We start from the raw sequence: 27,198 nt of genomic DNA, 5'->3' as shown, positions 1-27,198 counted from the left end.
TTTTATGAGGCCAGCATCATCCTGATGCCAAAGCCTGGCAGAGACACAACAAAAAAAGAGAACTTTAGGCCAATATCCCTGATGAACATCAATGCAAGAATCCTCAATAAAATACTGGCAAACCGAATCCAGCAGCACATAAAATGCTTATCCACCACGATCAAGTTGGCTTCATCCCTGGAATGCAAGGCTGGTTCAACATATGCAAAATAATAAATGTGATCCGTCACATAAACAGAATCAATGACAAAAACCACAGGATTATCTCAATAGATGCAGAAAGGGCCTTCAATAAAATTCAACACCCCTTCTTGCTAAAAACTTTCAATAAACTAGGTACTGATGGAATGTATCTCAAAATAATAAGAGCTATTTATGATAAACCCACAGCCAATATCATACTAAATGGGCAAAAACTGGAAGCATTCCCTTTGAAAACTGGTACAAGACAAGGATGCCCTCTCTCACCACTCCTATTCAACATAGTATTGGAAATTCTGCTAGGGCAATCAGGCAAGAGAAAGAAATAAAGAGTTTTCAATTAGGAAAAGAGGAAGTCAAATTGTCTCTGTTTGCAGATGACATGACTGTATGTTTAGAAAACCCCATCATCTCAGCCCAAAACCCCCTAAGCTGATAAGCAACTTCAGCAAATCTCAGGATACAAAATCAATGTGCGAAAATCACAAGCATTCCTATACACAAAGAACAGACAAACAGAGGGCCAAATCATGAGTGAACTCCCATTCACAATTACTACAAAGATAATAAAATACCTATGAATACAACTTACAAGGGATGTGAAGGATCTCTTCAAGGAGAACTACAAATCACTGCTCAATGAAATAAAAGAGGATACAAACAAATGGAAAAACATTCCATGCTCATGAATAGGAAGAATCAGTATCATGAAAATGGCCATACTGCCCAAGGTAATTTATAGATTCAATGCTATCACCATCAAGCTACCATTGACTTTCTTCATAGAATTGGAAAAAACTACTTTAAAGCTCATATGGAACCAAAAAAGAGCCCGCATTGCCAAGACAATCCTAAGCCAAAGAACAAAGCTGGAGGCATCATGCTACCTGACTTCAAACTAAACTACAAGGCTACAGTAACTAAAACAGCATGGTACTGGTACCAAAACAGAGATATAGACCAGTGGAACAGAACAGAGGCCTCAGAAATAACAACACACATCTACAACAATCTTATCTTTGACAAACCTGACAAAAACAAGCAATGGGGAAAAGATTCCCTATTTAATAAATGGTGCTGGGAAAACTGGCTAGCCATAAATAGAAAGCTGAAACCGGACTCCTTCCTTACACCTTAAACAAAAATTAACTCAAGATGGCCTAAAGACTTAAACGTAAGATCTAAAACAATAAAAACCCTAGAAGAAAACCTAGGCAACACCATTCAGGACATAGGCATGGGCAAAGACTTCATGACTAAAACACAAGAAGTAATGGCAACAGAAGCCAAAATCGACAAATGGGACCTAATTAAACTAAAGAACTTCTGCACAGCAAAAGAAACTATCATCAGAGTGAACAGGCAACCTACAGAATGGGAGAAAATTTTTGCAATCTATCTATCTGACAAAGGAGTAATATCCAGAATCCACAAAGAACTTAAATTTACAAGAAAAAAAACAAACAACCCCATCAAAAAGTGGGCAAAGGCTACAAACAGACACTCCTCAAAAGAAGACATTTATGTAGCCAACAGACATATGAAAAAATGCTTATCATCACTGGTCATCAGAGAAATGCAAATCAAAATCTCAATGAGATACCATCTCATGTCAGTTAGAATGCCGTTCACTAAAAAATCAGGAAACAACAGATGCTGGAGAGGATGTGGAGAAATAGGAATGCTTTTACACCATTGGTAGGAATGTAAATTAGTTCGACCATTGTGGAAGACAGTATGGTGATTCCTCAAGGATCTAGAACTAACAATCCCATTACTGGGTATATACCCAAAGGATTATAAATCATGCTACTATAAAGACACATACACATGTATGTTTATTGCGGCACTATTCACAATAGCAAAGAGTTGGAACCAACCCAAATGTCTATCAATGACAGACTGGATAAAGCAAATGTGGCACATATACACCACGGAATACTATGCAGCCATAAAAAGGATGAGTTCATGTCTTTTGCAGGGACATGGATGAAGCTGGGAACCATCATTCTTAGCAAACTATCACAAGGACAGAAAACCAAACACAGCAACTTCTCACTCATAAGTGGGAGTTGAACAATGAGAACACTTGGACACAGGGCAGGGAACATCACACCCTAGGGCCTGTCATGGAGTAGGGGGCAGGGGGAGATATAGCATTGGGAGAAATACCTAATGTAAACAACGAGTTGATGGGTGCAGCAAACCAACATTGCACATGTATATCTATGTGACAAATCTGTACATTGTACACTTGTACACTAGAACTTAAAGTAAAATAATGAAAAATGCAAATTTAACTTGAAAAAAAATTCTAAAAACTGTTTGAACTAACAAATGAACCCAGGAAGGAGGCGTAGGGAACAAAACCAACACGCTAAAGTCAGGTGAATTTCTGCACACTAACAATGACAATCTGAAAATAAACAATTTCATTTACAATAATGTCAAAAAGAATAGAACACTTAGGAATAAATTTAACCAAGGAAGCGAAAGACTTTCACATTCAAACAACTACAAGACATTGCTGAAGGAAATTAAAGATGACAAATAAATGGAAAGACACCCCATGTTGATGGACTGGAAGTCTTAATACTGTTAAAATGACAATATTACCCAAAGTGATCTACAGATTCAATCAAGCTCTATGAAAATCTGTGGCCTTTTTGGCCGAAAATCCTTTTCTGAAGTTCATATTGAATCTCAAGAGACCCAAAACAGCTGAAATAATCTTGGAGAAAAAAAAAATGACAAAGTATAAAGACCCACACTTTCTGATTTCAAAACTGATTACGAAGCTACGTAATCAAAACAATACTAGTATAAGGACAGACAAATAGACCAGTGGTATAGAATAGAGCCCAGAAATAAACCCTCACATATATGGTTAAGTGATTTTCAACAAAGGTATCAAGACTATTCAATGTGGGAAGGACAGCCTTTTTTAACAAATGACGCAGGAAAAGTTGGATATCCACATGCAAAAGAATGAAGTGGGACCCTTACCTAACACCATGTACAAAAACTGACTCAAAATGGATCAAAGACCTAAGCATAAGAACTAAAACCATACAGACGCCGAGAAGAAAACGTAGGAAAAATTATGACATTGGATTTGGCAATGATTTCTTGGCTATGACATCAAAAGCACAAAACCAAAAAAAAGCAAATTGGACTTCATTGAAATTAGAAACTTCTGTGTAAACAACACTATCGAGACAGTGAAAAGGTAAGCTACAGACTGGAAAAACGTTTGCAAATCTGATAAGGGATTAATATCCAGAATATGTAAGAATTCCTAGAACCCGCGAAAAACAAAACCAATTTTAAAATGGCAAAAACAAAAAACAAACAAAAAAACCCACCTTGAATAGACGTCTCTCCAAACGAGGTATACAAACGGCAAAAAGGACATGAAAAGATATTCAATATCGCTAGTCATTAGGGTAATTGCAAATCAGAATCACAATCAAATACCACTTCACACCCATTTGGACAGTTATTATTTTAAAAAAGAAAGGAAAGTGTTGGCAAGGCTGTAGAAAAATTAGAATCCTAGTGTGTTGCTGGTGGGAACGTAAGATGGCGTAGCCTCTGTGCAAAACAGTATGATGGGTTCTCAAAAAGTTAAACATAGAATTACCCTATGATCTACCAATTCTACTTTCAGGTATATATATCCAAAAGAATTGAAAGCAGGAATTGAAACAGATACTTGTAGACCAATCACAGAAGCATTATTCCAATAGCCAAAAGCAGAAACAACTCAAATGTCCATCAACAGATAAACGGATAAACAAAATGTGGTAGTAAACACATACGACGGATCATTCAGTCTTAAAAACAAATAAAATTTGGATGCATGCTACATGAGTGAACCTTGAAGACAAATAGATAAGTGAAATAAGTCAGTCACAAAAGAACAAATATTGTATGTCTCCACTGATGAGGTAACTGCAATAGGCAAATTCACAGACAGTAAGTACAATAAAGGATACCAGGGCAGGAAGGGAGGGAGGGGTAATGGGAAGTTATTTTTGTTTAAACAGGTACAGAGTTTGTCTGGGATGATGAAAAAGCTCTGGAAACAAATAGTGGTAACAGCTGCACAAAATTGTCAATGTTTTGATATCACAGAATTGTACATTTTGAAACTGGTTAAAATGAGCCCAGGTGTGGTGGCCCATGCCTATAATCCTAGCCCTTTGGGAGGCTGAGGTGAGAGTATCACTTGAGGTCAGGCATTCAAGACCAGCCTGGCCAACATGGTGAAACCCTGTCTCTACTAAAAATACAAAAATTAGCCAGGTGTGGTGACGTGCACCTATAATCCCAGTTACTCGGGAGGCTGACGCAGGAGAATCACGTGAACCTGGGAGGCAGAGGATGCAGTGAGAGGAGACTGCACCACTGCACTCCAGCATGGGTGACACAGCAAGACCCCATCTCAAAAACAAAAATAAAAAAATAGACCGGGTACTATGGCTCATGCCTGTAATCCCAGCATTTTGGGAGGCTGAGGCAGGTGGATCACAAGGTCAAGAGATTGAGACCATCCTGGCCAACATGGTGAAACCCCATCTCTACTAAAAATACAGAAATTAACTGGGTGTGGTAGTGCACGCCTGTAATCCCAGCTACTCGGGAGGCTGAGGCAGGAGAATCGCTTGAACCCAGGAGGCAGAGGTGGCAGTGAGCCGAGATCGTGCCACTGCACTCCAGCCTGGTCAAAGAGCAAAACTCCATCTCAAAAAAAATAAAAAAATAAACTGGTTAAAATGTTAAATTTTAAGTTACATTTTTATCACATTTAAAAAAACAAAAAAGTTCAACTTTTTAAAATACAGACTTTTTTGGATCTAGTAATTTATCTTTAAACACTTTAGAATCTGTGACCTGAAAACTAAGTCTGACTCACTTCTTTTAAAAGTTCAGATTCTCCTTCCCTCTGTGCCATTCCAGAGTGTTACCCTAGGTAACCAACTTCTGTTTAGAACAGCAAAACATTACTTTCTTTTCTTAGGACTCATTTCTACAATCATCATCTAAAATCAGGAGTCAACAAACTATGGCCTTCGAGCCAAATTCAGCTTGCTACCTGTTTTTCTACAGCTTATGAGCTAAGAATGATTTTTACATTTTAAAACAGTTGAAAAATTAACGGATATTTCATGACACGTGAAAATTGTATGTAATTTCCATTTCAAGGTAATAACTTAAGTTTCATTGGAACACAGCATGCCTGTTCTTTTATGTATTGTGTATGGCTACTTTTGTACTACAAAGACAGACTTGAGTAGCCACAACACAAGGGAAACCGTCTGCAAGTCCTCAAACATTTACTACCAGGTCTTTTTTTTTTCGAGACAGGGTCTCTGTCACCCAAGCTGGAGTGCAATGGCGCCATCTCAGCTCACTGTAGCTTCGACCTCCCGGGCTTAAACCATCCACTCACCTCAGCCTCCCAAGTAGCTGGGACTACAGGTGCATGCCATCACAACTGGCTAATTTTTGTATTTTTAGTAGAGACAGGGTTTCACCATGTTGCCCAGGCTGGTGATCTTGAACTCCTAAGCTCAAGTGATCTGCCCACTTTGGCCTCTCAAAGTGCTGGGATTACAGGCCTAAGCCACCGTGCCCAGCCTACTTGGTCCTTTATAGAAAAAGATTGCTGATTTCTGATCTAAATGATCAACTCGGAAAAGGACAAACTGCAATGTGAAATTCCACCGAACTTCCCTTTGAGCTAACAGTTGTTATTTTTAAAGATCCAAACAGTATGGCCATTCTCAGATTGAACTGACCTTTACTTTCACAAATCAAAATGAAGATTTCTGGAAGGAGCAGAAAGCTATTTTGAAGCCCATGGTAAGAAATTGAGGGTGAACAGGGGAGGAGAGAGGCTTGCCATATTTGAAGAGTTGAGTGATTATGGCAGAAAATGCTAGATACCTACCCCAATATTTATCTTCCTCTTTTTCTTTAGCAAAAGAATCCCCAAATAACTGTGCCAGCTAGAAAGTCTTCTATGATACTTCCATGAGGTCTCCTTAAAGTGTGTGCATGTGCTGTCATACTGACCCCACTCAGTCCGACTATGATCAGACACTGGATAAGAAACAGGACAAATCAGAAAGGAGAAGGAGGGGACCCCCAGTCACTTCAGGGGACTTTTTCCAAGGGCAGGTCCAGGAGCAACTGTGTCTGGCAAACACACCTGTTCTCTGGGAGTTCTCTGGGAGCTCTTTTCAGCATGCATGCAACTTAGCAACTCAGCGAGGGGAAAGCTGATCACAGCACTGGAAGTTCGTTAATCACCAAATCGAAAGCAATTGATCATCCAGCTAATTGATGGGTCAATTTAGTCCAAACTCATTCATAGATGCAGCAAATTATTATTTCCAAAATTGTCTAGTTTGCTTTCAAATAAACAAAGATAATTTATTTTAATCAGTACTCCCACACAGCAACAGCAGACAGAATTAAATCTGTCTTGCCTATAATTTTCCTTCCCTGTGTTCATGGAATAAAAACTACGCAAACAAGATTGGGCTAAAACTATTTTCTGTATTTTTAGAGTTTAAAAAAAAAAAAAATCTTCACATTGTTTTTCAAATCTGCCAAATTTTTTTAAAAAATTTAATCCCAGCAGAGCTAAGAAAGGTAAAAAGGGAGTTTCAAAACTAAGTCACCCCAACCATCACAGCAGAAAACTTTCCAAGCTGAGGTTAATTTTTAAGCATGGGGAGTCCTGCCACTTCTGCGATTGCAGCTCCAGTTGAAACTAAAAACTCAACTAGGAATACCCAGAGATATAGCCATGATGACATAAACAGCTCAAAAAGAAGCCCCCAAGTTATAAGATGTGGCAAAAAGGGGGAAGCTGCAGATGCTTTTTTGGCTCTGTGCAAACTCCCGAGACCCCAGGTGGAAACTGTGAAGTAATAGAAGCAATTTGGTATTTAAATCTGTGCAGAAAGGAGTACACAGAATGAAATGGAACAAGCATCAGGGAAAATGGAGATTTCTTGTGGTGTTATTCCCTACGTGGAAGCACTTTGCCTACTAAAACAGCTGTGAGAAATCCTGACATGCTTACACTCTTTCATTACCAAAGCCAGTCAGATTTTCCTTTACTCATGCAATTTCCATCACCTCAAAAAGAATATTCACCTTCAAAAGAGGTGAAGTCCATCAAAGTTTTGGGGTTTTCTTTTAAACAATTTTTTTTGAGACAAGGTCTTGCTCTGTCACCCAAGCTAAAGTGCAATGGCACCATCTCTGCTCACTGCAACCTCCACCTCCTGGGCTCAAGTGATCCTTCCACCTCAGCCTCCCAAGTACCTGGGACTACAGGTGCATACTACCACATCTGGCTAATTTTTTTGTATTTTTTTTGTAGAGACGGGGTTTTGCTATGTTGCTCAGGCTGGTCTCGAACTTCTGGGCTCAAGAGATCCACCAGTCAGGCATCACGCTACCTGACTTCAAACTATACTACAAGGCTACAGTAACCAAAACAGCATGGTACTGGTACCAAAACAGAGATATAGACCAATGGAACAGAACAGAGCCCTCAGAAATAATACCACACATCTACAGCCATCTGATCTTTGACAAACCTGACAAAAACAAGAAACGGGGAAAGGATTCCCTATTTAATAAATGGTGCTGGGAATATTGGCTAGCCATAAGCAGAAAGCTGAAACTGGATCCTTTCCTTACTCCTTATACGAAAATTAATTCAAGATGGATTAGAGACTTAAATGTTAGACCTAAAACCATAAAAACCCTAGAAGAAAACCTAGGTAATACCATTCAGGACATAGGCATGGGTAAGGACTTCATGTCTAAAACACCAAAAGCAACGGCAACAAAAGTCAAAATTGACAAATGGGATCTAATTAAACTAAAGAGCTTCTGCACAGCAAAAGAAACTACCATCAGAGTGAACAGGCAACCTACAGAATGGGAGAAAATTTTTGCAGTCTACTCATCTGACAAAGGGCTAATATCCAGAACCTACAAAGAACTCAAACAAATTTATGAGAAAAAAACAAACAACCCCATCAAAAAGTGGGAAAAGGCTACAAACAGACACTCCTCAAAAGAAGACATTCATACAGCCAACAGACACATGAAAAAATGCTCGTCATCACTGGCCATCAGAGAAATGCAAATCAAAACCACAATGAGATACCAACTCACACCAGTTAGAATGGCAATCATTAAAAAGTCAGGAAACAACAGGTGCTGGAGAGGATGTGGAGAAATAGGAACACTTTTACACTGTTGGTGGGATTGTAAACTAGTTCAACCACTGTGGAAAACAGTGTGGTGATTCCTCAAGGATCTAGAACTAGAAATACCATATGACCCAGCCATCGCATTACTGGGTGTATACCCAAAGGATAATAAATCATGCTGCTATAAAGACACATGCACACGTATGTTTATTGCGGCACTATTCACAATAGCAAAGACTTGGAATCAACCCAAATGTCCATCAGTGACAGACTGGATAAAGAAAATGTGGCATATATACACCATGGAATACTATGCAGCCATAAAAAAGGATGAGTTTGTGTCCTTTGTAGGGACATGAGTGCAGCTGGAAACCATCATTCTCAGCAAACTATCACAAGAACAGAAAACCAAACACCACATGTTCTCACTCATAGGTGGGAATTGAACAATGAGATCACTTGGATATGGGAAGGGGAACATCACACACCGGGGCCTATTATGGGGAGCGGGGAGGGGGGAGGGATGGCATTGGGAGTTACAACTGATGTAAATGATGAGTTGATGGGTGCTGATAGGTGCAGCACACCAACATGGCACATGTATACATATGTAACAAACCTGCACGTTGTGCACATGTACCCTAGAACTTAAAGTATAATTAAAAAAAAAAAAAGAGAGATCCACCAGCCTTGGCCTCCCAAAGTGCTGGGATTTCAGGCATGAGCCACTTTGCCAGGCCTACATTTTTAATCTTGAAACAAACAAAAAAAAACAAAAAAAACCTTATGTAAAAGTTGAGACCTAGTAAGGTTTATTTTCACTTACCTGCACCTTACCCTTCCCAGGAGGTTCTAAACCTCCTCAGGTGACCAGTGCCACGTGTAGTAGAGGGGTGGCCCTGGCACGTGGTCATGGCCACGTTTTTAGGGCCGGAACCCACATTTCCTGCATGCTTCTGAATCAGTCTTTCCATCAATCTCCCTTCTGATGGGAAATAAAAGATAATCCAGGGGCTATTTGCTGTTTCTTTACACACTTCTGGTCCTACTAAACAAATACCCCATGTAACCAGGTTCCATATTTCTAGGAAAAAAAAAGAAAAGAAAAACCCCTATAGTCTTTTAGAACCTGGCCAAGAACGTTAGGAGCAGAAAGATCCTGACCACCCAAAACACTGAAGTTGTCCCAAAGCCTTTACATATGAGTCCTGGTACAGGCCCTTCTGTACTCTTTCCTCCTTTATACAGAAATATATTATTTGGCTAGCTGACTCTCGAGAATAGAAGCAACTAATTTTAAAAATAGGGGTTAAAAAAGACAATTACAGGCAGGTAAACTTTTCAAAGAAATCAAGAAAGTATACAACAGTATTCTAGGAAATTGTCTTTCAATGTGATTACCAGGGGCAGTAAGGAGGGGAAACTTTTCCTTTCTCAATAGGACCACATAAAGGAAAGCTTCTGTTAGACCCAATTACTATAATTAAAACCAAATATTGAACATAACTATATGCCAGGCTCTACATTAAGTGCTTGACATACATTACCTCATACAATCAATCTTTTCAATATCCCCATTTTACGTATCAGGGAACTAAGGCCCAGAAAGGTTTTAAAAAGTTCACATCTGTCTAACCCAGAGTGTCTTCTCTAACCTCTTCACTACACTATAGTATCCTGCATTGCTTTCCAATTGTTTTATGTAGCTGTTTCAGTTGCATAGATTTTAAACTCCCTAAAAAAGTAAAAATTAAGTCTTCTACTTATCCTAATAGCACCCTAAACCTAAGCCAAGTTCAGAGCACTAAAAAAGCTTTTAAATACATGCATGACTGAACTTCAATATCAAATAATTCATTTTCTAACTGTCCTATTTCTCCTATCAAACTACCTGCTGAGGCATTTGAGCCCACTGCCACTTTCTAATGAGAAAGGCAAGAATGGGCACAACCCCACAGTGTCACTAAACACTCATGACCTGCTTCATCCCTTGTACTGGGAACCCGAAGGCCATAGATGACTTAAACAAAACATGGCTGAAGGAGACATGCCCGGTGCACATGCAGATTGCCCACTAAACTGAGTGCATGAATAAAACTTATCCAAAGTTCTTATAAGCATCCAAGTTCCTTGTGTGCCCAGAGCTAAGCCCTAAATTGTAGGGCCCAAGGCTAAGTCAACATCCTAACTATAGGCAAATTGGTGGCAACTAGGGTCAAAACTAGGATTCAGATAGATAGATACATAGATTCAGTATTAGTTTTACCTAAGGGAATATGGCTATGTTATTCAACCCAAACCGATGAAAAAAAATTACCAGTTTTAACAACCAAAGCCAGTTTTTAAATAACTCAAAATCTAACTATGCCACCTATGAACCACTTCAGCTCTTTCTTCCTCCCTCCTCTTTTTTCTCAAATTTCCATATTCTTACTAAACCATTTCAACTTTGCCAGTATGAAGAAGAGATTTTTTATTTTTTTGTTGTTTTTGAGATGGAGTCTCGCTCTGTCACCAGGCTAGAATGCAGTGGCACAATCTTGGCTCACTGCAACCTCTGCCTCCCGGGTTCAAGCAATTCTCCTGCCTCAGCCTCCCGAGTAGCTGGGACTACAGGCACATGCCACCACACCCGGATAATTTTTGTATTTTTAGTAGAGATGGGGTTTCTCCATGTTGGCCAGGATGGTCTCGATCTCTTGACCTCATGATCTGCCCACCTCAGCCTCCCAAAGTGCTGGGATTACAGGCGTGAGCCACCGCACCCAGCAAGGATAGATTTTTTTTAACGAGAGAGGAAAAAAGATGAGGCAAAGAGATGTTTGTTTTGTTTTGACCAAAGGCAAACAAAGAGGGAAAAAAAAGACAGAGAAAATAAGATTTAGAGCCTTTTTCATTCATCTATACCTACTTACCATCTGGGGGTTAAGAGCTAGTTTTATTTTCTGAAATCTTTGCGATCTCTTTAGGAGCAGTCAGAGTGCTAAGGAGCCTCACCCCTAATCCTCCCCAAATCCTTAGGCCTGAATTATTAAAATAATTTGTAATAGATAAGTATAAATAGGACCTGGAGTGAAAAATGGTACATGTGAATGTAATCAACTCTGTGGTGTTGGTATATCTAAAGATATGTAAATGTGGCACGAACCATATGGGGGACGGTGGGCACAGAGTTATATGGGCCACTCTACCGAGGTACCTACAAGCACTGTCTGGATAAGGAGGCCTAGCAGAGGGGCTCAACCCATCCAGTCCCTAATCTCAGAAGGATACATCAGAACACCACAGCAGGACCTCAAACGTACAAATGGCAGCATTCCTCTTTCTTAGAACTCGGACAAGCAACTTGTGATTATATTTTGGCTCCTACTTTTATTTTTTCTAAACAGAAAGTACACTGTGACCAGCAAAAATGAGTTTCTAGACACCCTCAGTAGATCTGTCTCATTCTAAATAAATTGGCATTTCAGTTTACACAGCAGTCTGTATTAGCCAGGGTAATATTAAGGGAGGCGCTGTGGAGTTCAGGGGCTGCTCTCTCAGGGTACTGACAAAAATCAAGATTCTGCACCAACAAAAAGCACCATCAAGTAATGCTAGGCTGTGAGGTTGTTTCTACAGGTCACGCTTTTCTCTAGAAACAACCCTGCCTCATCAGGCCTCTGCCAACCTTCCACAACCTCCACCTAGGCTGAAGGTGGCTCCAGACGCTACACACAGGCACCTCTTGCATGCCTTTTCATCAACCTGGCCTTCCAGATAGATCCTGGAGGGGAACCACACCAAAAAAAAAGAATTTGTGAAAGACCAGTAAAAGGCATAAGGCATGCCAATTCAGCACACAAAATGCAGGTGGGTACCTAAAGATCTTCACCACTGGGTGGGTAACAAGTCAAGCTATAATAGCAGATTGTGCAATGCCAGTCCCTTTTACTTTCTTAGAGATTAGATTGCCCTCTTGTGGGAAATAGGAGGGTAAAATTTCACAGTATTTCCCCCTATCTTTTTCCATGATGGCTATAGATAGAACGCATCCTGTCTCAGGGCAAGAGCTGACCATTACCATTTAGGAATGCAGTCACAATACTGTCATGTCTTTTGATTTTTCAGAAGAAACTAGAAGTATGGATTTTTTATTTTATTTAATTTTATTTATTTATTTTATTTATTTATTTTTGAGACAGATTCTGGCTCTGTCACCCAGTCTGCAGTGCAGTTGTACAAGCTCTGTTCATTGCAACCTCTTCCTCCTGGGTTCAAGCGATTCTCCTGCCTCAGCCTCCTGAGTAGCTGGAATTACAGGCATGAGTCACCACGCCTGGCTAATTTTTGTATTTTTAGTGGAGATGGGTTTTCACCATGTTGGCCAGGCTGGTATCGAACTCCTGACCTCAGGTGATCCAACCGCCTTGGCCTCCCAAAGTGTTAGGATTACAGGCATGAGGCACTGTGCCCAGCCCAGATATTTAAAACGCATGAGATTTTACATGTTACCAACCAATATCCACTTTTTAGAAAAAAATATTTAGCAGGCACCCAGTTCATGAGCTGGGCATGTTAGTCTGTAACAGAGTCTGGTGAGTCTGAAATACAGGTTGTCAGTATAGTTAATAAAGGTGTGAGTAAAGTTAGTATACAGAGAGTTAAGCATCCTCCGCATAGTTTGGTGAGCCTGGAACACAGGCAGCATGGTGGGGAATGACAGGGAAGGTAGACTAGGGGCTTAGTTCTATAATCAATGGAGAACTATCAAAGGCTTTAAATTGGCAAAATCACCGGGTACGGTGGCTCACACCTGTAATTGCAGCACTTTGGGAGGCTTAGGCAGGCAGATCACTTGAGGCCAGGAGTACAAGACCAGCCTGGTCAACGTGGTGAAACCCCATCTCTACTAAAAATACAAAAACAGCCAGGCGTGGTGTTGGGCGCCTGTAATCCCAGCTACTCCGAAGGCTGAGGCACAAGAATCCCTTGAAATTAGGGGGCAAGGTTGCAGTGAGATGAGATCACACCGCTGCACTCCAGCCTGGGCAATAGAGCAAAACTCTGTTTCAAAAAAAAAAAAAAAAACTTATTTAAATTTTAAAAATAAAAAATAAATTGGCAGAATTACCCAATCGGAGTTTTAGAAAAATTGCTGTTAGAAGTATCATTGACTAGCCCCAGATAGAGCAGGAGTGAAAATAGAAACAAGTAGCTCAAAGAAGCCACCAAACATACTTCAAAACTACAAGATGCTTTGTCAGTGGATGGGATCTTCTTTCATAGATTTAAGACTTCCTCTGAGAGGGGCTTAGAGGCTCAGGAGGTCCACAGCTTTGTCACAGGTATTACCTACCTGTTGTCTTCTCCATTCCTGGAGAACAACCAGAATGTTGGACAACATCCAATCATAGAGGCTCTACATGAAAAATAAAGCCAGTGCCGCTGAGGGTCAGTGTTCCCTCTTTATCCCGGGGTTAGGAAGTCAAGACTGTAAACAAGACCACTCAAGAGACCTGGGACATCGAGAAAGCATAGAAACCTCCCTGAGAGGTTTCTCTAATACTTAAGCAGGGGGAGATTAAAAGGTCCTTTCCTGAGAAAGATGTAAGGCAAATCAGAGCTCAAAACAAGAGACAGTACTTCCTGCTGATGATGATGAAGGGTGATGAGTGCTGGTGGCACGTGTCAAAGCTGGTTCCACACAACCCCTTCCAAAAAAGCCTAAGAACAGACAGCATCTTTACCTTGCTTATTTTTAATCGATGACTAGAAAGATTTGGAAGTCTTAAAACTGTATCCCTTCCTAAGTCAACCAACCTGGAGTACAATGGCAGATCATGGCTTACTGTAGCCTCAAGCTCCTGGGTTCCAGCAATCCTCATTCCACAGACTCCAAGTAACTGGGACTACAAGTGTGCACCACCATGCCTGGCTAATTATTTTTGTTTTTTTGTTTTTTGTTTTTGAGACAGAGTCTCATTCTGTCACCCAGGCTGGAGTACAGTGTCGTGATCCCTGCTTACTGCAAGCTCTGCCTCCCGGGTTCAAGTGATTCTGGTGTCTCGGCTTCCCAAGTAGCTGGGATTACGTGCATGCACCACCACGCCCGGCTAATTTTTGTATGTTTAGTAGAGACAGAGTTTCACCACGTTGGCAAGGCTACTCTCGAACGCCTAACCTCGAGTGATCCACCCACTTCTGCCTCCCAACGTGTTGGGGATTACAGGCGTGAGCCATTGCACCCGGCCCATTTATTTATTTGTTTGTTTGTTTTTAAGAGACTGAGTATCACTATGGTGCTAGTCTCAAATTCCTGGCCTCAAAAGATCCTTCTGCCTCAGCCTCCCAAGTTGCTGGGATTACAAACATGAGCCATGGCACCCAGACACATTTCTTTAAAAAAAAACAAAAACAAAAACAAAAACCACGCATCTTTATGTTTTGAGGGTTGACACTCAATGAAGTAGCCGTGTGTTTTTTAAAGTGTGGTCCATCACCCACCTGCATCTGAGTCACCAAGGTTGTCAAAACTTGCAGATTCCTGGGCCTCAGACCCACAGAATTAAAATCTATGAAGTAGGGACCAGAAATCGGCCTCCTTCAAATAGTTCTCCAGTTGATTCTCAGGTATAATGAAGGCTGAGAACACTGAAGATTCAGACATTCACATGCAGGGGAAGGGGACCATCATGAGAAAAGCTTTGTCACTCTCCAAGGACAATAATATAATATCCATTCCTGTGATAAAGCCATTAATGCAAGGCTATGAAAGCATAACCCAGCCAGGCGTGGTGGCTCATGCCTGTAATCCCAGCACTTTGGGAGGCCGAGGCAGGTCTCATGAGGTCAGGAGATAGAGACCATCCTGGCTAACATGGTGAAACCCCGTCTCTACTAAGAATACCAAAAAATTAGCCAGGCGTGGTGGCGGGCGCCTGTAGTCCCAGCTACTCAGGAGGCTGAGGCAGGAGAACGGCGTGAACCCAGGAAGTGGAGCTTGCAGAGAGCCAAGATCGTGCCACTGCACTCCAGCCTGGGCGACGGAGCAAGACTCTTTCAAAAAAAAAAAAAGAAAAGAAATTAGCTGGGCGTGGTGGTGCATGCCCGCAGTCCCAGCTGCTCGGGAGGCTGTGGCAGGAGAATCACTTGAACCCAGGTGGTGGAGGTTGCAGTGAGCCGAGATTGTGCTACTGCACTCCAGCCTGGGTGAGGGAGCAAGACTCCATCTCAAAAAATAAATAAAAGCATAACCCACGGCTTGAGAATGCTTCTAGCCCAGTGATTCTCAACTGGGGTTCTCAAAACTGAGGTCAATTTTGACCCCAGGAAACATGTGGCAACATGCAGACACATTTTTGATAGTCAAAAGTGGGGTAGGTGCCACTGGTATCCAGTGGGTAGTGGCCAAAGATACTGCTAAACACCCTATAATGCACAGGACAGGCCCCACAACAAAAATGCCCATTGGTGCCATAGATTAGAAACCATGCTGTAGCCTAAGTTCAGCCTTTTCATAAATGAACACAGAAATGTAAACAAACATTATTTTTAGCCAGCCATTTTCTTTTAGCTACCTAACATCTGACTTTTTTTTTTTAAGCTACCTAACATTTTTTGAGGTGCCTTTCATTTGATGAATTCCCACCACATTCATCTTGTGGCAGGCAGTGTTCACCTGCCACTACAGAAACCAAGAAGTGAGGCACCCCTCCCACTCCCCACCCTTCTTCTGTGAGGCCTGAGCATGTGACCAAGGCCTGGCCGGTAAGAAGCTCCCCTCTGCAACTTTAATGTAGTCCAATAGGACCTGGCGAGGTGGCTCATGCCTGTACTCTCAGCACTTTAGGAGGCAGAGATGGGCAGATTGCTTGAGCTCAGGAGTTTGAGACCAGCCTGGGCAATACAGTGAGACCCTGTCACAAGGCAAAGGCAGAAAGAAAAGAGAAAGAGATAGAAAAGAAAAAGGAAAAAAAAAGGCCAACTGATGCCAAAAAATCTGGAGTGACACTGGAGAATACAAGCAGAGGGACAAGAGTTGAAAAACTACCTATTGGGTACTCGGCTAACTTCCTGAGTGACAGGTTCAACCGTACCCCAAACCTCAGCATCACACAACATACCTTCATAACAAACCTGCACACTTGCTCACAGAATCTAAAATAAAAGATGAAAAAAGAATTTTTTTAAAAAAACTGGGGTGACAGTGAAGAATTCATTCTACAGACAGGGACACTGGCAGCGCCAGGACATGGCCAGTGACAGCTGTTGCAGATACAGCATGCTGCGCCAGAGCAGCCCTCAGCAGCCGGCTCACCAGTCTCTGCAGAGTGATTTGGGCTGTGGCTCTGGTCTCCTGGCCTCTCCTGTACCTGTCCATATTCCAACCTTGCCTCTCCACACTTCTGCAAACTGCCCCACAGCCTTCTTCTTAAACAAGCCAGCGTACATTTCAGTTACTTCAACTAAGAATCCTGAATAATATAACCATTCCAGGAGCTTTCCCTAGTCCATCATTTAAAAATATCCATGCCTGGTGGCGGGCGCCCATAGTCCCAGCTACTGGGGAGGCTGAGGCAGGAGAATGGTGTGAACCCGGGAGGCGGAGCTTGTAGTGAGCCGAGATTGTGCCACTGCACTCCAGCCTGGGTGACACAGCAAGACTCCGTCTCAAAATAAAAAAAAAAACCACGGAACTATTCTCCTTATTTTCCCTTTTTATTGTACTGCATCATGTAAAGTTATTTATGATTCTTCAAATTCTTTTTGGGGAAGAAAAGCCTCTTAAAATTCACTTCTAGATAGAGCAGTGGAAGAGAAACAGGAAGGCTTGATTCATGTAAGTGTCAGAATTTCAGGAACTGCCATGGTTGGCAGGAAGGTGCAAAGAAGGCTTCCAAGACCAGAACCCAGTTTAGGAAAGGCTCCAAGATGGGTGTGAAGTGGGACATCTTAGAGTGCAACATGGGTCATTCCAGCTTTGCAACGGAACATGTTTCAAAAGTCAGTACACGGCTGTTGGAAGCCTGAAATACATTTCTCACAACGTATTGCTTCACGTCATGGCTAGAGTCCCAGGCTAGCCCACAAAAGCCTCCTTAACGTGAACTGCTACATGCAGACATAATCAGGGAAGTTGTGGAAGCAACAGATGAAGCTTTTTAATACACTACCCAAAAGTTATCCAACGGCTCTCAGGAAAGCAGAGGCACCAGGTAAAAAGGCAGATTCAGTAGGAGCAGTGCTTAGAGACAGGATGCTAAAGTCTGGTTATGTGCTTTATATGTTAAATATAGATGCCTTAAGAAGTCTCTTAATTTTCTTGTTTTTTCCGGGTGCATATGGATCTCAGCTTATTTTTCCTATCACATGTACCCATAGTTCTCTGTAAGAGCTTCTCAAGTCCAATAATCATATTAAAATAAACAATCTTCTTTGCTGAGACATTAATGACAAAAAAAAAAAAAAAAGGCTCTTCTGTCTTTCCAGAAATCTGGGTTTCTAGTGTTGAAAGTGACCCTAGAGATAATTTTGTCAAACCTCCTGTCCAATGCCAGAGCCCTTTCCATAGCATCTCACAGACACACACCCAGCTCAAGGGTCAGAAAAATTCTATTTTGGCCAGACATGGTTCGCTCGCACCTGTAATCCCAGCACTTTGGGAGACTGAGGCAGGTGTTTAGCTTGAGGTCAGGAGTTCAAGACCAGCCTAGCCAAAATGGCGAAACACCACCTCTACAAAAAATACAAAAATTACCCAAGCATGGTGGTGCGTGCCTGTAATCCCAGCTCCTCGAGAGTCTGAGGCAGGAGCAATCACTTGAACCCTGGAGGCAGAGGTTGCAGTGAGCCCAGACAGCGCCACTGCACTCCAGCCATGGTGACAGTGAGACACTGTCTCAAAAGAAAAAAGAAAGAAAAAGTAGACCAATTCAGTTTCTTATGGTTCTAACTGCTACAAAATTCTTTATTAGTATTGACCCCAAATCCACATGGGTCTTGGTTCCACATTCTGAACAATCCAGAACAAGTAAAAGCCCTCTTCTATAGACTACAGCATTGGAATACTAGGTTATTATCCATCTATCTCCTGCTGTTGTCAAGTTCAAGTTTTCTCACTTTCAGAATGCATTCCCCATAACCTGGCCATCCTGGTCACCAGCAGGTACACCAAAAAAATAAAAAGTGTCCACATGGAAGAGCATCTTTCAGTTGTGGTCTGACAAGGCAAAAGTCCAGTGAAGTAATTACATCTGCTAACCTGGACACTCTAGCTCCATTTAGCATGAAACTAAGTTAATGCTTCTTCACAGCCACATCATACCATCAGATCACATAAAACTGTAGCTAAGTAAAACCCCAAGACCTTTTCACAAACTGAAAAGGCCAAGATAAACCACCTCCATTATGACTATGTATAATTGATTTTTCATCCCAAATGTCAAACTTCATGCTTACTCTTGCTAAGTTCCAGCTTTTTTGGGGCCCAGCGTTTCAGCCTGTCAAAATATATATATATATTTTTTTGAGACAGGGTCTTGCCCTGTCTCCCAGACTGGGATTCAGTGGTGCGATCTCAGCTCACTGCATCACTGCAACCTCCGCCTTCAAGGCTCAAGCCATCGTCCCACCTCAGCATCCCCAGTACCTGGGACTACAGGCACGCACTACCCATAACCAGTTAATTTTTTGTTGTTGTATTTTTTGTAGAAACAGGGTTTCACCATGTGGCCCAGGCTGGTCTTGAATTCCCAGGCTCAAGTGATTTGCCTACCTCAGCCTCCCCAAGTGCTAGGATTACAGGCGTGAGCCACTGGGCCTAACCAAGATAATTTTGAATCTTCATTCTGTCATCTATTATGCTTCCTATGTTCTTCTCATTTTGTGTTCTCAGCACATTTGATAAGGGTGTCTTCTGTGTCTTCATCCACGTTTTGATTAAAAATGAACAAGACAAAGCTAACAAGAGAGTTCTAGGGCATGGGGATATTGTTCTAAGCAGGTAAAAAGCAATCCGTTGACACTCTTTTGGCCTGCTTGTTCAATGACCTGGGAATCCACCTAGCCTAATACTATCATCCAACCCATGTTTCACTAACTTTATCCACAAGGGTATCTTGGCAAGAATCTTTGGAAGGCCAATTTTTTCCTCTTAATTATTTTCTTCCTATCTACATCCTTATAACCTAAAACAGCTCTCCCCTAGCTGCCCAGTTTGTTCTATGTAACCCCACTCCTCCTGGTGCTCAGCTTATTAGACCACAGGAGACAGCCTGATGCCAGAAGAGCCACCTGTCACAGGCTGGACCCAACCAGGTGCTCTTTTCTTTGGAATTTGGAAACAGCACACTAAACTCTTCAGTTCTCTGAAATGAGAAGCGGTATGATGCTAGGGCTGGGGCAACCACAGCCAGCCAACATGCAGAGGAAGTCAGAGTGCCCAGAAGAAAACAGATCAGACACCCCAAGAGCCATGAGGTCCGAGAAAGACACATACTACCAACTAGCCATTCAATTCTGGAGAAGTCAGGAAAACATCTGTCCACCTTCAGGTCTGTGCCCCATGTCCCCTTTTCCCTGACTTCTCTGGAGGTCACCAGCTGAGGCCAGAGAAGACCTCTGCAGACACCTTCAGGGCCCTGACATAGAAGTTGTCTGGACCTGGAAAAACACCACTATAGATGGTGGGAACCTCACTGCCTGAGGATCACTGATTTTTGAAAGTCTAGAGATGTTAAAGGTTCACAAGGCTTATAAGTAATTAAATCCAGGACTGCAATCCCAACAGTCATTGCATGTTCTTCCCCTAATATTACTCACTGCCCTCCCATTTGAAGCAAGATAAAAGAACAAAGTATTCAATTGACTCTGCTCTTCATTTAGAGCTGTTGTTCACCGATGGTATGTACATTTTCTTATTTGGAAAAGACTTGAAATGCATCATACCTGAAAGAGAAATTGGACTGTTATGGGGAAAGCTTGTGATTTTTTAAAATAGTTACTGCATAATGTAGTTTATAAAAGTTAGTTATTGACCAGCACTGGGAGCAACTTAACTGATTTTTTACATTACAAACCCAATTTGTTAACATTAGAATGAGGGGCTTTTGGATTGTCTAGATATTTAAAACATAAGGATATATTTTGCTTAGTGGCTAATTTGACAGTCATTTAGAAACACTGTTCTTTCCTTTTAGAGAAACAACCAGAGAAACTTCAAAGTTTCTTTGAACAAGATGGTAAAGACAAAAAAAAAAAACCAGAATAGTAGGGTATGCTATGCAGGGAGTTTGTCTTTAATCCCCAGAGTCATTGAATACTTACAAAGTTCTAAACTGAACAGCAACTTAACCTTAGTGTTTGTTAATGTCAGTCTGAACTCACAAAGCCTAATAAATGCTAGACTCAAATGTAGACATCCCAGAAAGGGCAGAGAGACTCCCAGAGTATAAAGAGCACATGAAGTCTTTGCAGACCATTCTTATCATCCAAATTTAATCAAGCCCCCCAAACACCAGATTACATCCCCCTGAGTTAATTCTTTGAGGGCATTTTGTATTACCTGCAAGTTAGTAAACAAACATAACTCTCTTCTCTAGAGTACCAGCTCCACAGAGCTTCTGGCAGGATCTCCCACTCAGACTCAAGTGTTCAGGCAAGTATGCTTCCTCAGGCTTCATTGCCTAGAACACAGACCTTTATGCTTATTTAGTAACATCTACCTATGCCTTACTGTGGATGTTATAGTTCTATAACAATATAACATTGTTCTACCTGCGTATTTAATACTGATTCAATCCCCTCAATAACTCTGTGAGTCAGGTTCTATCTCCATTTTACTGATGAGAACACTGAGATACACAGAAGCAGAAACTTCACTGTGAAATGGTTCAACATGACACAGCTAGGGAGTGGAAAGGCTGGGATTTGAACCAAGATAGTCTGGCTCCACAATCTGCACTTGGAACCTCAATACTCTGCCACTTCTCATAGTAAATCATGACTTAATCATTTGTTGAATCAAGTTAATAAAAAGGACAAGAATGGAATGGAGATAAAATATATTTAATGAAGTATTAGCAAACTACAAATCCACTCAGAAAAACCAAAACATTAACAGATTTAAAGTCAACCTAATTCAGATATTGGGCATTTCTGAAGAAGCAAGAAGGAAAGAAGGAAAAAAAGAAAGGAAAGGAAAGGGGAGAGGAGAGGGGAGGGGAGGGGAAGGTGGGAGGGGAGGAGGGGGAGGGAAGGAGGGGGGAGGGGAGGGGAGGGGAAGGGAGGGGAAGGGAGGGGAAGGGAGGGGAAGTGAAGGGAAGTGAAGGAAGGAAGGGAGGGGGAGGAAGAAAGGAAGGGAGGAAGGGAGGAAGGGAGGAAGGGAGGAAGGGAGGAAGGAAGGAAGGAAGGAAGGGAGGAAGGGAGGGAGGGAGGGAGGGAGGGAGGGAGGGAGCCAGGCACAGTGGCTCACACCAGCACTTCAGGAGACCGAGGCAGGAAGATTGCTTGAGCCCAGGAGTTTGAGACTAACCTAGGCAACATAGTGACATCTCATCTCTGTATTTTAAAAAAGAAGAAGAAAAGAAATTCTACTCTTTTAAGGCTTTTTTGGGAGGGGAGAAGACTGTTTTATCTGTTTTACTATCAGCTCAAAATCCATCCATGGCTCTTTGCTGGTGAGTTCACATTCTGAGACATGTAAGGGTCCCTCTGTAACTTGCCTCCAGCAAGCTTCTGGCACAATCTCCTGGCAGGCTCAAGTGCTCCGGTGGACATGATGTCTTCCATGTCTCTCTGACAGCCATGCCCTGCAGCAGAGGCAGTCTCACTCAACTCCAACACACCCTTTTCCTCCAGGGCCTGTGCTCCTCTCCCACCTAATCCTCACACCAACCTTAAGAATAAGGTATTGTTATCCTTACTTTACAGAAAGATAAAATGGTTTGCACATGCTCCCACAGTTAAAAAGTGGCAGAGCCAGCATTTGAAACCAGGCAGTCTGACTCCAGCTTCACTTTCCTCATTACTTCTCCATCCTAAAGCCTTCCTCGGCTACCCGCTCCCAAAGTGCCTCTCCCACCCCTCACATCCTACATCACTTGTTTTATTGGTCTCATTCATCTAAGGGTAGCTATTTCCGCCTCTCCACCACCCATCCCGAGACATGTCATCTTTCCAAATAAACTGTAAATCACTTGAAGGTCAGTAATAAATATTTTAATAGCGATGGAGGGAATGATGTTTAAAACTGCCCACTACAGAACAGAATTAGAACATGTTACTCTGAAAGGATCCATCATCAGACTATAAGGTCAAATAGATCATATTTACTGCTGTAATTTGAATATGAAGTTGTACTCTAACAATATCTGAAATATGACATATACCCATTTGTACTCATTTTATAAGGTGAAAGGTATTTATGAACAATTAAACATTAATTCTGATATCAAAGGCCATTTTTAAGGAGCATAACATACTTAACATGAAAAGTACATGAAATGTACAATAAAAATTCAATCTTTTTTTTTTTTTTTTTTTTTTCAGACGGAGTCTCGCTTTGTCGCCCAGGCTAGAGTGCAGTGGCCGGATCTCAGCTCACTGCAAGCTCCGCCTCCCGGGTTTACGTCATACTCCTGCCTCAGCCTCCCGAGTAGCTGGGATTACAGGCGCCCGCCACCTCGCCCGGCTAGGGTTTTTTTTTGTATTTTTTAGTAGAGACGGGGTTTCACCGGGTTAGCCAGGATGGTCTCGATCTCCTGACCTTGTGATCCACCCGTCTCGGCCTCCCAAAGTGCTGGGATTATAGGCTTGAGCCACCGCGCCCGGCTAAAAATTCAATCTTAAAGTGAAAGTTTTTCTTTTATTTTTTTTTCTTGGCATTTCTATCTGGATTCTGCTAAAGATAAGTCATCAGCAAGTATCTGTTAAAGGCTGTTCTTTGTCTCTTTTTTCCTTAGTCAGAATTTATGAAGTCAATTTTATTTAAATTAAAAATAAGAATTCTTCTTAAAACATGTAATATCAAACCAAGTCCTCAATTTTTTTTTTTTTTCCTTCCTCTTAATTTGTAACAGAGACTCTAAGAAAATAAAATCTAAGGTTAAGGAAATTTCCATCAATGTGAAGAAAATATTTTCCAAAATTAAAATAACAAGTTCCTCCCTGGTTAACATAGCTGATTTAAGTTGCAGATACATGGCTGCCCCTGAGATCACCTTCCTCTGCAAGCTTTGTGAAAGGGCCAAATCCACATCCTTTTCAGCAATTTTTGAGTCCTCTATGGGACTACCTTTTTTTATGAAATGCTGCACATACTACCAATGCTTCATAAATATTTCATGATACATTACCCAGTCCTGGAATTTCCTGCAAGATTGCACAAAATCTTTAAAATTGTGCACTGTAAGCCATAAAATAATCAGATATAAAAGTAAGCTCTATCAATTCCTTCATTAACAATTTTTTTACAAGAATTTTAGAAAAAGCAGTGTTACTACATTTTATTCTCAGGAGTAAGATTTGCTATTTATATTACTTTACTAAAAGGCTTTTAGAATTACACTTATTTTTTTATATCAGATACTATTTTCTCAGTTGGACAAGAGCCTTCTTATGGTACTCTATAGTCAAAAATGGCCCATTGTGGGAGTTGGGGGCACTAATTAAGTTGGTTAATGGATACAAAAATACAGTTGGATAGAAGAAATAAATTCTAGTGTTCGATAATACAGTAGGGTGACTATAGTTATAATTTGCCATATATTTCAAAATAGCTAGAAGATTATTTGTAAGGTTCCCAATACAAAAAAATGATCAATGTGTGAAGTGACTGATATGCTAATACATGTTATATGCATATATCAAAATGTCACTTGGATCCCAGAAATATGTACAATCATTATGTATCAATTTTTTAAATGGTCCAGTGTGACTCAAAAATAGACTGGACTGTAAATTTTAACACCTAGCACAGTGTCTGATACCCAGTAAAAGATGAATAAAATTTAATTGATTGACCTAAATTGTGCCTGAAGCATGACAAAACGTGTTCCCATATATTAAAATTAATCTCAATGTTTCTATTTCCTCATCTGTAAAATAGAGCTAGAGACCGCTAAGATCCCTTTCAGCTTTAAAAGGCTGATTAACATTTTACTTTATCTACAGCAGCCCTGCCTTGTGCCACCCACTCCCCACCAAACCATAGTTTCAAATTTAGTCATCTGGGAAAGAACAGCTCAATAGACTGAAAACATCCCCAGGGAAAAGACAGGCTAAAATCAAGGAATCGACTTTCCAAACTAAGCAATGCTTCCCATGTTGAGGGACTCACAGTAAGATATTAATATATGGGAAAATATTTTTTGAATTTTCAAAATACTGTAAAGATGGAAGGTGGTCTAATATTATAAAACTCTGGGCCAGGAGTGGTAGCTCACACCTGAAGTCTCAGCAGTTTGGGAGGCTGAGGTGGGTGAATCACAAGGTCAGGAGTTCAAGACCAGCCTGGCCAACATGGTGAAACCCTATCCCTACTAAAAATTCAAAAACTAGAAGAGAAGATGGCGATGGTGTGGGATGAGGCCAAGCAAGATGGAACTGGGGAGGAGGTGCTCAAGATGTCCATGGAGATCATACACACACACAGCTTCTGGACAGTGAGATCAAGATCATGAAGAGTGAAATGTTGAGAGTCACCCACAAGCTCCAAACCATGAAGGACATGATCAAAGAGAACAGTGAGAAAATCAAAGTGAACAAGACCCTGGTGTACCTTGTCTCCAACATCATCAAGCTCCTGGATGTTGATCCCAATGACCAAAAGGAGGATGGTGCCAATATTGACCTGGACTCCCAGAGGAAGGGCAAGTATGCTGTGATCAAAACCTCTACACGACAGAGGTACTTCCTGCCTGTGATTGGATTGGTGGATGCTGAAAAGCTAAAGCCAGGAGACCTGGTGGGTGTGAACAAAGACTCCTATCCCATCCTGGAGATGCTGCCCACAGAGTACAACTCGCAGGTGAAGGCCATGGAGGTGGATGAGAGGCCCACAGAGCAATACAGTGACAATGGGGGCTTGGACAAGCAGATCCAGGAACTGGTAGCGGCCATTTTATTGTCAATGAACCACAATGAGAAGTTTGAGAACCTGGGGATCCAACCTCCAAAACGGGTGCTGATGTATGGGCCCCCAGGGATGGGAAAGACTCTCCTGGCCTGGGCCTGTAGGGCACAGACTAAGGCCACCTTCCTAAAGCTAGCTGGCCCCCAGCTGGTGCAGATGTTCACTGGATGGTGCCAGGCTAGTCTGGGATGCCTTCGCCCCGGCCAAGGAGAACGCGCCCTCCATCATCTTCACTGATGAGCTGGATGTCATAGGCACCAAGCACTTTAACAGCGAGAAGTCCGGGGACAAGAGGTGCAGAGGACGATGCTGGAACTTCTGAACCGGCTGGATGGGTTCCAGCCCAAAACCCAAGTTAAGGTAATTGCAGTCACAAACAGGGTGGACATCCTGGACTCCGCCCTGATCCGCTAGGGCCGCCTGCACTGCAAGATCGAGTTCCCAATGCCCAACGAGGAGGCTCGGGCCAGAATCATGCAGATACACTCCCAAAAGATGAACGTCAGTCCTGACGTGAGCTACGGAGAGCTGGCCCGCTGCACAAATGGCTTCAATGGGGCCCAGTGCAAGGCTGTGTGCGTGGAGGCGCCTATGATCGCACTGCGCAGGGGTGCCACGGAGCTCACCCATGAGACCTACATGGAAGACATCCTGGAGGTCCAGGCGAAGAAGAAAGCCAACCTACAGTACTACGCCTAGGGCGCAGCAGGCCAGCGCCAGAATCGTGGCTGAAGTGCGCGATAAAAGATGGTTTAGAGGCAAAAAAAAAAAACAAAAAAAAAAACAACAACGAAAAATACAAAAATTAGCCGGCTGTAGTGGTGGGTGCCTGTAATCCCAGTTGCTGTGGAGGCTGAGGCAGGAGAATGGCGTGAGCTCGGGAGGCAGAGGCTGCAGTAAGCCGATATCGCACCATTGCACTCCAGCCTGGGTGAGAGAGCGAGGCTCCGTTTCAAAAAAAAAAAAAGTTAAAAACTCTGAAGGGTAGCATTTTTTCAATAACAGGAAATGCTGGGGATAATCAGATGCAATTGGAAGCATTATACTCCCATATACAAGTTATTCTATTCAAAGCACTCCCCCACCATGTGGCTTCTGAAGTCAAGATAATTACGTGGTACATTACTTTCAAAAAAATTTGTAGATGCTGGCCTTACTGTATTTCTACAAACCACAAATACTTTGCTTATTTGGTGCTGATTATGTTGAAAATAGAATATTATGACATTTTATGGTAATAATTCCAATCGCAAGATTTTGATCATCAAGGAAAGGAGTAGAGTGTTGTTATGGAGGCAAAGCCTTGAGCTCGAAGCAGTAAAATACGTCTGATTTTTTTTAGCCCAGCAAAGCTCATTACAAAGTTTTACCAGTGGTTGGAATCTTTAAATTTAGACATTTGAAACACTTTTCACTTTGTAATCTGTCATCTACTCCGAAAGGCATACCACTTTCCTGAGTTCTGCTAGACCCTAAACTCTAATTGCTCATTTTAGAAAACTTAAGATAAATCTATTTAAAAATAAAATAAAATCCAGAACTCCAAAGATTTTGCTTTTCCATTTAGGCTGATTTGTTTTAACCCGCAGTGAGAATTGATCAGGAAAAGTTTGCCATCTTGTGGCCAAATATAAGTAC

General features: G+C 41.8%; 1 protein-coding gene and 1 pseudogene across 3 annotated transcripts in view; one reads left to right on the top strand and one right to left on the bottom strand.

The window, feature by feature from the left end:
- SAXO1 (stabilizer of axonemal microtubules 1) overlaps window positions 1–27,198 on the bottom strand; it is a 120,223-nt gene that overhangs the window by 75,646 nt on the left and 17,379 nt on the right. The window lies entirely within an intron of this gene.
- LOC112607949 lies at window positions 24,992–26,259 on the top strand (annotated as a pseudogene).

The sequence above is a fragment of the Theropithecus gelada genome, chromosome 15 (assembly GCF_003255815.1).
Source record: "Theropithecus gelada isolate Dixy chromosome 15, Tgel_1.0, whole genome shotgun sequence".
NCBI lineage: Eukaryota > Metazoa > Chordata > Mammalia > Primates > Cercopithecidae > Theropithecus > Theropithecus gelada.
The sequence above is the reverse complement of the archived record's forward strand: the minus strand, read 5'-3'. Positions and strand labels throughout refer to the sequence as shown.